The following is an 11,661-nucleotide window of genomic DNA, read 5'->3' as shown; positions in this document are numbered from 1 at the left end:
AGGAAGCAGAATGCAGAAAGGGGCTGGGCTGGGTGTCACCTTCAAGGGCCTACTTCTAGGGATGCACTTCTGGCAACCAGGCCCCACCTTTTAAAGGTTCCAAAGCCCCCTGAAGTAAGGACATCCTCTGGGGAGCAGGGTGCAGAACATAACCCTCAGTTAAAACGGAGCAGCTCATTGATTCTTGCACATAAAGGCTGCATTAGCTATTATTCTTGCTGCTGTGGCAAAATACCTGAGGAAAACACCATAAGGAAAGGGAGGTTTCTTTCAGCTTACCTCTGAGGGTGCAGCCCATTGTGATGGGGGAAGGCACAGCTGCAGGAGTGGGAGGCAGCTGGTCACCTCTGCAGAAGTCAGGAAGCAAAGAGAGACAAATATTGGAATGTTGGTGTAAGCTTACTCTATTCAGTCAGGGACTCCAGACCATGGAATGGCGCCACCTACATTTAGGGTGTCTCATTCCACCTTGATTAACACAAATCTAGAAACTCCAAAGCAGAAAGGTTCTAGGACTATGTTTTAGCTAGGATGCGTGGTCACTTAAGAAAACAGTGGTTTGTAGTGTGAGCCAGTAATATGCAAGTGTTTTCCTAAGTGACCACACTTTGGGGGCTGGGTGTTATTGCAGTTAATGCTGCTTATCTTGGCTAACACATCATTCTAGAACCTTTCCCAACACTGAGTACCAGTCACAGCTGGCACCCAGTGATAATTAATTTGCTGTGCCTAGTCTATATTTTAATTAATACTTAGAAATCAAATTGAGTATTTGTGACGGTTTGTATATGCTCAGCCCAGGGAATGGCACTATTAGAAGGTGTGGCCCTGTTGGAGTACGTGTGTCACTGTGGGTGTGGGCTTTAAGACCCTCATCCTAGCTGCCTGGAAGCCAGTATTCTGCTAGCATCCTTCAGATGAAGATGTAGAACACTCAGCTCCTCCTGAACCATGCCTGCCTGGATGCTGCCATGTTCTGGCCTTGATGATACTGGATTGAACCTCTGAACCTGTAAGTCAGCCCCAATTAAATGAGTGTTGCCTTGGTCATGGTGTCTGTTCACAGCAGTAAGACCCTAACTAAGACAGTATTCTTTTTACTGTCAGGCCCATTCAGTTCTTGGCTTTCCACACAGTTCCAAAATGGACCCTCCAATTATGGACCAGCTCTGGTTTCTGGTATGTTCTCAGGTTTAGCTTCGTGGAACAGTTCCCTTTTCCATCTTTCAGACATCAGCTATTATTTATAAGAAACCTTCCTCTTAAGTATCTCATGACCTCAGATCTCTCTCTCTAATCCCCACCGCCACCTCTCTCCTGGGGCTTCTTCACAACCCAGGACAGTCTTGAGGTCAAACTTAGCTGCCCTCTCACTCTCGAGATTCCAGTCTGGTTGCCATAGTGATCTGTCCCCTTTGCAAATCTGGGCACATCACTTGCAGATCTAATACCCCTCTACCTGTGGAAATATTTTCCCAGGACCCTCAGAACCAAGGGACCTCCCACCTCCATGGGAGCTCAGGAGGGATCGGGGGTGTCAGACCTTGAGAATCTTTTACTACAGGTTCTACTTGTATGGTCTTACACGGACAGAGGAGTGGCTTAGAATGACCAGAGGGTGCACCCTGCCCTAGCTGCCCCTTGCTCCTGCACCCCTGCATCAGGGCTCTCTGGTGGCCTTGAGGCATGGATGGGGTATGGGATAAACATGAGACAGCTCACTTCTAGTAGGAGTGAGGTTTATTTGTCTTGGAACACTTCCTGCAAGATCGGGAACGGGGAACGACACAACAACGGCGCCCCCTTCAGGCTAAGACCAGTAGGTTCACTTCCACAGTGAGGCCTCCTGCCCTTGATTCAGTTAGCACTTGACTCAGATAGTGAGCAGGCTCCCTCTCTTTTAAAACACATCGCTGGCCCAGCGGTGGTGGTGGCGCACGCCTTTAATCCCAGCATTTGGGAGGCAGAGGCAGGCAGATTTCTGATTTCAAGGCCAGCCTGGTCTACAAAGTGAGTTCCAGGACAACCAGAGCTATACAGAGAAACGCTGCCTCGAAAAACAACAAACAAACAAACAAACAGAAAGAATACAGTTGATAATGAAAAACAAACAAACAAAACCAAAAACCACATCGCTGAAGAATGACGTGCACACTGTGAGTTTATACAACTTAAATATATGGTTCAGTGGTGGTGGGGGGGAATACATTTCTTTTTTCTTTTTTAATGTTTTTTATTAGGGATTTTCCCCATTTACATTTCCAATGCTATCCCAAAAGTCCCCCATACCCTCTACCCCCACTCCCCTACCCACCCATTCCCACTTTTTGGCCCTGGCGTTCCCCTGTATTGGGGCATATAAAATTTGCATGACCAATGGGCCTCTCTTTCCATTAATGGCCGACTAGGCCATCTTTTGATACATATGCAGCTAGAGTCAAGAGCTCTAGGGTACTGGTTAGTTCATATTGTTGTTCCACCTATAGGGCTGCACACCCCTTCAGCTCCTTCGATACTTTCTCTAGCTCCTCCACTGGGGGCCCTATGATCCATCTAATAGCTGACTGTGAGCATCCACTTCTGTGTTTGCTAGGCCCCGGCATAGTCTCACAAGAGACAGCTATATCAGGGTCCCTTCAGCAAAATCTTGCTAGTGTATGCAATGTCAGTGTTTGGAGGCTGATTATGGGATGGATCCCTACATATGGCAGTCTCTAGATGGTCCATCCTTTTGTCTCAGCTCCAAACTTTGTCTCTGTAACTCCTTCCATGGGTGTTTTGTTCCCAATTATAAGAAGGGGCAAAGTGTCCACACTTTGGACTTCGTTCTTCTTCAGTTTCATGTGTTTTGCAAATTGTAAACTATATCTTGGGTATTCTAAGTTTTTGGGCTAATATCCACTTATCAGTGAGTACATATCACTTGAGTTCTTTTGTGATTGGGTTACCTCACTCAGGATGATGCCCTCCAGGTCCAACCATTTGGCTAGGAATTTCATAAATTCATTCTTTTTAATAGCTGAGTAGTACTCCATTGTGTAAATGTACCACATTTTTTGTATCCATTCCTCTGTTGAGGGGCATCTGGGTTCTTTCCAGCTTCTGGCTATTATAAATAAGGCTGCTATGAACATAGTGGAGCATGTGTCTTTCTTACCAGTTGGAACATCTTCTGGATATATGCCCAGAAGAGGCATTGCAGGATCCTCCAGTAGTACTATGTCCAATTTTCTGAGGAACCGCCAGACTGATTTCCAGAGTGGTTGTACAAGCTTGCAATCCCACCAACAATGGAGGAGTGTTCCTCTTTCTCCACATCCTCGCCAGCATCTGCTGTCACCTGAATTTTTGATCTTAGTCATTCTGACTGGTGTGAGATGGAATCTTAGGGTTGTTTTGATTTGCATTTCCCTGATGATTAAGGATGCTGAACATTTTTTCAGGTGCTTCTCAGCCATTCAGTATTCTTCAGGTGAGAATTCTTTGTTTAGCTCTGAGCCCCATTTTTTAATGGGCTTATTTGATTTTCTGGAGTCCACCTTCTTGAGTTCTTTATATATATTGGATATTAGTCCCCTATCTGATTTAGGACAGATAAAGATCCTTTCCCAATCTGTTGGTGGCCTTTTTGTCTTATTGATAGTGTCTTTTGCTTTACAGAAGCTTTGCAGTTTTATGAGGTCCCATTTGTCAATTCTCGATCTTACAGCACAAGCCATTGCTGTTCTATTCAGGAATTTTTCCCCTGTGCCCATATCTTCGAGGCTTTCCCCACTTTCTCCTCTATAAGTTTCAGTGTCTCTGGTTTTATGTGGAGTTCCTTGATCCACTTAGATTTGACCTTAGTACAAGGAGATAGGAATGGATCAATTCGAATTCTTCTACATGATAGCCATCAGTTGTGCCAGCACCATTTGTTGAAAATGCTGTCTTTTTTCCACTGGATGGTTTTAGCTCCCTTGTCAAAGATCAAGTGACCTTAGGTGTGTGGGTTCATTTCTGGGCCTTCAATTCTATTCCATTGGTCTACTTGTCTGTCACTATATCAGTACCATGCAGTTTTTATCACAATTGCTCTGAAGTACAGCTTTAGGTTAGACCTGGTGGTTCCACCAGAGGTTCTTTTATCCTTGAGAAGACTTTTTGCTATCCTAGGTTTTTTGTTACTCCAGATGAATTTGCAGATTGGTCTTTCTAATTCGTTGAAGAATTGAGTTGGAATTTTGATGGGGATTGCATTGAATCTGTAGATTCCTTTTGGCAAGATAGCCATTTTTACAATGTTGATCCTGCCAATCTATGAGCATGGGAGATCTTTCCATCTTCTGAGATCTTTAATTTTTTTCTTCAGAGACTTGAAGTTCTTATCATACAGATCTTTCACTTCCTTAGTTAGAGTCATGCCAAGGTATTTTATATTATTTGTGACTATTGAGAAGGGTGTTGTTTCCCTAATTTCTTTCTCAGCCTGTTTATTCTTAGTGTAGAGAAAGGCCATTGACTTGTTTGAGTTAATTTTATATCCAGCTACTTCACCGAAGCTGTTTATCAGGTTTAGGAGTTCTCTGGTGGAATTTTTAGGGTCACTTATATGTACTATCATATCATCTGCAAAAAGTGATATTTTGACTTCTTTCTTTCCAATTTGTATCCCCTTGATCTCCTTTTGTTGTTGAATTGCTCTGGCTAGGACTCAAGTACCATGTTGAATAGGTAGGGATAAAGTGGGCAGCCTTGTCTAGTCCCTGATTTTAGTGGGATTGCTTCTAGCTTCTCACCATTTACTTTGATGTTGGCTACTGGTTTGCTGTAGATTGCTTTTATCATGTTTAGGTATGTGCCTTGAATTCCTGATCTTTCCACGACTTTTATCATGAATGGGTGTTGGATTTTGTCAAATGCTTTCTCCGCGTCTAAGGAGATGATCATGTGGTTTTTGTCTTTGAGTTTGTTTATATAGTGGATTACGTTGATAGATTTCCGTATATTAGACCATCCCTGCATCTCTGGAATAAAACCTACTTGTTCAGGATGGATGATTGCTTTAATGTGTTCTTGGATTCAGTTAGTGAGAATTTTATTGAGTATTTTTGCATCGATATTCATAAGGGAAATTGGTTTGAAGTTCTCTATCTTTGTTGGATCTTTCTGTGGTTTAGGCATCAGAGTAATTGTGGCTTCATAGAATGAGTTGGGTAGAGTACCTTCTACTTCTATTTTGTGGAATAGTTTGTGAAGAATTGGAATTAGATCTTCTTTGAAGGTCTGATAGAACTCTGCACTAAACCCATCTGGTCCTGGGCTTTTTTTGGTTGGGAGACTATTAATGACTGCTTCTATTTCTTATATTTTTGGTTGTGAGCCTAGCCTTTAACGGCTGAGCCATCTCTGCAGCCCTGCTTCTATTTCTTTAGGAGATATGGGACTGTTTAGATCATTAACTTGATCCTGATTTAACTTCGGTAGCTGGTATCTGTCTAGAAATTTGTCCATTTCGTCCAGGTTTTCCAGTTTTGTTGAGTATAGCCTTTTGTAGAAGGATCTGATGGTGTTTTGGATTTCTTCAGGATCTGTTGTTATATCTCCCTTTTCATTTCTGATTTTGTTAATTAGGATGCTGTCCCTGTGCCCTCTAGTGAATCTGGCTAAGGGTTTATCTATCTTGTTGATTTTCTCAAAGAACCAGCTCCTTGTTTGGTTGATTCTTTGAATAGTTCTTCTTGTTTCCACTTGGTTGATTTCACCCCAGAGTTTGATTATTTCTTGCCGTCTACTCCTCTTGGGTGAATTTGCTTTCTTTTGTTCTATAGCTTTTAGGTGTGTTGTCAGGCTGCTAGTGTGTGATCTCTCTAGTTTCTTTTTGTAGGCACTCAGAGCTATGTGTTTCCCGTCTTAGAAATGCTTTCATTGTATTCCATAAGTTTGGGTATGTTGTGGCTTCATTTTCATTAAACTCTAAAAAGTCTTTAATTTCTTTCTTTATTCCTTCCTTGACCAAAGTATCATTGAGAAGAGTGTTGTTCAGTTTCCACGTGAATGTTGGCTTTCCATTATTTATGTTGTTATTGAAGATCAGCCTTAGTCCATGGTGGTCTGATAGGATGCATGGGGCAATTTAATTATTTTTGTATCTGTTGAGGCCTGTTTTGTGACAAATTATATGGTCAGTTTTGGAGAAGGTACCATGAGGTGCTGAGAAGATGTTATATCCTTTTGTTTTAGGATAAAATGTTTGTAGATATCTGTTAAGTCCATTTATTTCATCACTTCTGTTAATTTCACTGTGTCCCTATTTAGTTTCTGTTTCCATGATCTGTCCATTGATGAAAGTGGTGTGTTGAAGTCTCCTACTATTATTGTGTGAGGTGCAATGTGTGCTTTGAGCTTTTCTAAAGTTTATTTAATGAATGTGGCTGCCCTTGCATTTGGAGCATAGATATTCAGAATTAAGAGTTCCTCTTGGAAGATTTTACCTTTGATGAGTATGAAGTGTCCCTCCTTGTCTTTTTTGATAACTTTGAGTTGGAAGTTGATTTTATTTGATATTAGAATGGCTTCTCCAGCTTGTTTCTTCAGACCATTTGCTTGGAAAATTGTTTTCCAGCCTTTCACTCTGAGGTAGTGTCTGTCTTTTTCCCTGAGATGGGTTTCCTGTAAGCAGCAAAATGTTGGGTCCTGTTTGTGTAGCCAGTCTGTTAATCTATGTCTTTTTATTGGGGAATTGAGTCCATTGATATTAAGTGATATTAAGGAAAAGTAATTGTTGCTTCCTGTTATTTTTGTTGTTAGAGTTGGCATTCTGTTCTTGTGGCTGTCTTCTTTTTGGTTTGTTGAAGGATTACTTTCTTGTTTTTTCTAGGGCGTGGTTTCCATCCCTTTTTTTTTTTTTCTGTTAGTATCCTTTGAAGGGCTGAATTCATGGAAAGATAATGTGTGAATTTGGGTTTGTTGTGGAATACTTTGGTTTCTCCATCTATGGTAATTGAGAGTTTGGCTAGGTATAGTACCCTGGGCTGGCATTTGTGTTCTCTTATTGTCTGTATAACATCTGTCCAGGATCTTCTGGCTTTCATAGTCTCTGGTGAAAAGTCTGGTGTAATTCTGATAGGCCTGCCTTTATATGTTACTTGACCTTTTTCCCTTACTGCTTTAATATTCTATCTTTATTTAGTGCATTTGTTGTTCTGATTACTATGTGTCGGGAGGAATTTCTTTTCTGGTCCAGTCTACTTGGAGTTCTGTAGGCTTCTTGTATGTTCATGGGCGTGTCTTTCTTTAGGTTTGGGAAGTTTTCTTCTATAATTTTGTTGAAGATATTTGCTGGCCCTTTAAATTGAAAATCTTCATTCTTATCTACTCCTATTATCCGTAGGTTTGGTCTTCTCATTGTGTCCTGGATTTCCTGGATGTTTTGAGTTAGGATCTTTTTGCATTTTGTATTTTCTTTGATTGTTGTGTCGATGTTCTCTATGGAATCTTCTGCACCTGAGATTTTCTCTTCCATCTCTTGTATTCTGTTGCTGATTCCAGATTTCTTTTCTAGGTTTTCCTTCTCCAGCATTGCCTCACTTTTGGTTTTCTTTAATGTGTCTACTTCCCTTTTTAGGTCTTGGATGGTTTTATTCAATTCCATCATCTGTTTGGTCGTGTTTTCCAGCAATACTTTTAGGGATTTTTGTGCTTCCTCTTTAAGGTGTTCTACTTGTATAGCAGTGTTCTCCTGTATTTCTTTAAGTGAGTTATTAAAGTCCTTTTTGATGTCCTCTACCATCATCATGAGATATGCTTTTAGATCCGAGTCTATCTTTTCTGGTGTGTTGGTGTGCCCAGGTCTGGATGGGGTGGGAGTGCTGCTTTCTGATGATGGTGAGTGGTCTTGGTTTCTGTTAGTAAGATTCTTACCTTTGCCTTTCGCCATCTGGTCATCTCTGGAGTTAGTTGTTATAGTTGTCTCTGGTTAGAGCTTGTTCCTCAGGTGATTATGTTGGCCTCTATCAGGAGACATGGGAGACTAGCTCTCTCCTGAGTTTCACCGATCAGAGTACTCTCTTCAGGCAAGCTCTCCTCTTGCAGGGAAGGTGCCCAGATATCTGGTGTTCGAACCTGCCTCCTGTCAGAAGTTGTGTTCCATTCACCAGAAGTCCTAAGATCCCATGGAGAGTCCTCTGTGGATCTTGGGGGTGTCCGCAGACTCTGTGCCAAAGGTGCCCCGGTGCTGGCGCCGACCGGAAGGTCGGGAATACATTTCTAATCACCCAGAAGTTGCCTGATGTCCCTGCCAAGTCCACATCCACACTTTCCCAGCCAGAGGTGAGCATGAGATAGACCATGCAGATTCTTCTTGTGAGTTATGGAGCTGTGTATAAACAGGATCTCCAGGCCCAGATCCACTGTGTACATGTTCTTTCTCAGCATCGTGCCCATGTGACTCCTTTGTAGTGACTGTATGGATTTTTAACTTGCTGGGAAATACTCCATTATGTGCTGTGTACAATGCAACCTGGTACCTTTTGTTTACCCAGCTTTCCGTTTGTACTTGGGCCTTTTTCTTCTTCTTCTGTGTGGGGGCAATTACAGACAGGACATTTCCTCCACTCAGGGCTTCTGTTCCATGCCTGGCATTGTTCTATTGTGTTCCGGTCCTGGGTGTCTGTCCTGCTTTCCTTTCTCTCTGGGCACCTGTTTGGCTGCTGGGACTTAGGGTGTTTGACCTGGACCTGTGGTGGTCCTGTGGGGTCTCACACTATCTCGGGAGGCCAAGCTGTGGCTCTAACAGTCTTAGTCTGGGGAGAACACTGGGAACTACATGTGCTTGCTTCTCTATTCTTGCTGATGCTAACATCTGTGGGCCACCTTTTAGCACTGGGTGCTCTTGCCTAACTCTTCATCTGCATCCCTTGGCTGTCAGCCAGTCGGGAGGCCGCTTGTATGCCTCCAACGAGCCTTCAAGGATGCTTCTGGAACTGGGATATTTATCAGAGACAGATCAGGAAAGCCAGCACCGTAAGACAGGCAGCTCTGTGCTGCCTTGGGGGACACATTCTTGGCTGTCTTCCCAAAACGTTCGTTGTGTGGTACTGTCTGTCAGTATTAACAAGCATAGGAGTCCCTAAATGTTTTTATTTGTGTGTGTGTGTGTGTGTGTGCACGCATGTGGGTGCACACATCTAGTAGTATGTACATTCCTGCATATAAGCATGCATTTATTTGATTTGTATGTTATCATAAAATATTTTCTCTTAGTTAGGCATGATGGTGTGTGTGTATAATCTCAGAGTCTAGGAGGCTGGGGCAGGTAAGTAAAAGGCCAGCCTGGGCTACACAACAAGACCGAGTCTCAAGAAAACAGTGCAAAACAACAAATATGAGATTTCTCCTAAACAGTGTGGTTTTGTTTTAAAGGTATCTGTTCCACTTCCTTCCTTGTCCCCTCAAAGATCTTGGCTAACATAAGACATCAAGGCAACACCTTCTTTGTAGATGGAAGAGGTAAGATCCATGTTTATTTTGCCCCTTCCCATGGCGTAGCCACAGGCAACAGACACCTTAGCTCCTGCCATAGGCAGGGAACCTAACATGGGCTTTAGCTATGTTTGGAAGGGACAGGATGGGGGGGGGAAATAACGCTGTAGGATGATAAAGTGCTTGGAAGAGATGGTGAATGTCTGTTGACCATGCACGCAAATCTGAGTTGTAACATGTTACTTTTAGCTGCGTTGATCTTGAGAAAACTACTCTCTGTGCTTCCGTGTCTCGAAGAAGTCATCTCTAGTTGAGAGGGCCAATATGGCAGATGCCAGTCACCTGTGGCCAGAGCGCTCGGAATGTGAGACCAGATTTTAGCTTAATTTTAATTATTTAACATTTAAATTCAAATTGCTGTGACTAATGGCTGTGATATAGAATCCACCACTAGAGGACAGCACTGGGTGGCTTCAAGCCACATATATACACAACCTCCACCTCACCAAACCCAGTGTAATCCAATTTAGTGAAAATAAATAAATAAATAAATAAATAAAACAAACAAATAAATAAATAAATAAAAGCTCTGCCTGCTCTTTCTCTGTTTCCCACATGTATTTTCCTTTTCCTTTTGAACTACGGATACCAAAGGCTGGGAGAGGCTGACCTTCTTAATGGGGACACTGGAGGGCAGCAATGGGTACTTTCAGAATGCTCAATCCCAGGAGGTTTTCCGAGTCCCCTGGCAGTGCACTGCTTGTGGCTGATGGCCAGCAGCCTCAGGGGAATGCCAGAAAGCTGTGTTTGCTGAGCTCTGTCCTCTTTTTCCTGTGCGGGGCAGTGGGGTGGGGGTGGGGTCGTGAAAGTGGGGGTTTGGATGTTTTACAAACAAGTTCAAGTTCCCTAGTTTGTTGGTTCCCATAGCAGTTGGGCTGTCAGCTGCTCAAACCGTTTTGTTCTGCAACCACGTTTGAAAACAATGTGAGGAAGAATAAACAACTGTGAATGTGGAGTCAAGGGGACCTGAGCGTGAAGCCCAGCTTGGCTGCCTGCCTGCTGTGGACCTTGGACAAATTGCATGGCAATTCTGGATCCTTGGTCTCCTCTTCTGACACATCATAACCTGGTGGAAGGAGCTGCATCTGTACGAAATCATCTCCATTTGGTTATTCACTGGGCCTGTGATGACCACCTTAAAAAAATACCTGAGGGTAATCAACCTACAAATAGCAAAGACTTTTTTAAACTCATGGGTTTGGAGGGTCCCACCCATGACTTATTGGGTCAATTGCTTCCGTCTGTCTTACGGTAAGGCAGCCCATCAATGGAAACAGCACGTGACAAACCAAAGCCACTTACTTCATCGGCCAAGAAACAAAGGAGAATGAGAGAGTAAACTGAGCAGTTTCCTCCAGAGGCCACCCATCCCCAGTGACCTAAAGACCTCACTAAATTTCACCTCTCAAAAGCCATGTTTACCTTTCAGCTTCACCATCATGGGGACCATGCCTTAACACACAGCCTTTGGGGGATATTCCAGATGGGAACTTCAGCAGGCCTGGATAACAGTGCTTCTGATTTGCTTCCACTATGACTACTGAGTTCCTGCCAAATGAAGAGAAGAGGACATTTATCCAGATCATGTAGCCTAGTCAGTGGCAGAGCCAGGGTTCAAACCCTGCCCTACCTGCTGTCAATACCTTTTTCTGCCTGACCATGCTACAGGTGTGGAGCCAGGCACTGTGTAACAGAAGGGACAGAGGTGACAACAGTGAGGAGGAAGGAGGACTGCAGGCCTAGGTTCCTCCAGCCACAGCAGATGACCTTCGGCTGCTTGGACAGATGAACTGAGGGACCCCAGTGTCTTCATCTGGGAGACTGAAGTGGTTCTGCTTACAGCCTTCAGCACCCGCCTTTTTGAAGATAAAGCGGGATCTTCAAGATGAGGGTGTCTGGCACAGCAGGTCACCGGCCCATATTCAAAGGCGACAGGAGGCCTGGCATGTCAGGAAAATTCAGGAAGAGGGACACCAGCTGAGGGTCTGGACTCAAGGATGTGGCAGGGGTGGGAGAAATGGGAAGGGGTGGGTTGCAAGGCTCCACAGTCCTTGGATCTGGCCTAGAAAAGATCCGGGAAGCTGGGTGAAGTTACACACGAGCTGTGCACTAGGTGCCTGTGTCCTTTGGGTTCTAGAG

The sequence above is a fragment of the Mus musculus genome, chromosome 8, assembly GCF_000001635.26.
Source record: "Mus musculus strain C57BL/6J chromosome 8, GRCm38.p6 C57BL/6J".
NCBI lineage: Eukaryota > Metazoa > Chordata > Mammalia > Rodentia > Muridae > Mus > Mus musculus.
This window is presented reverse-complemented; position numbering follows the sequence as displayed.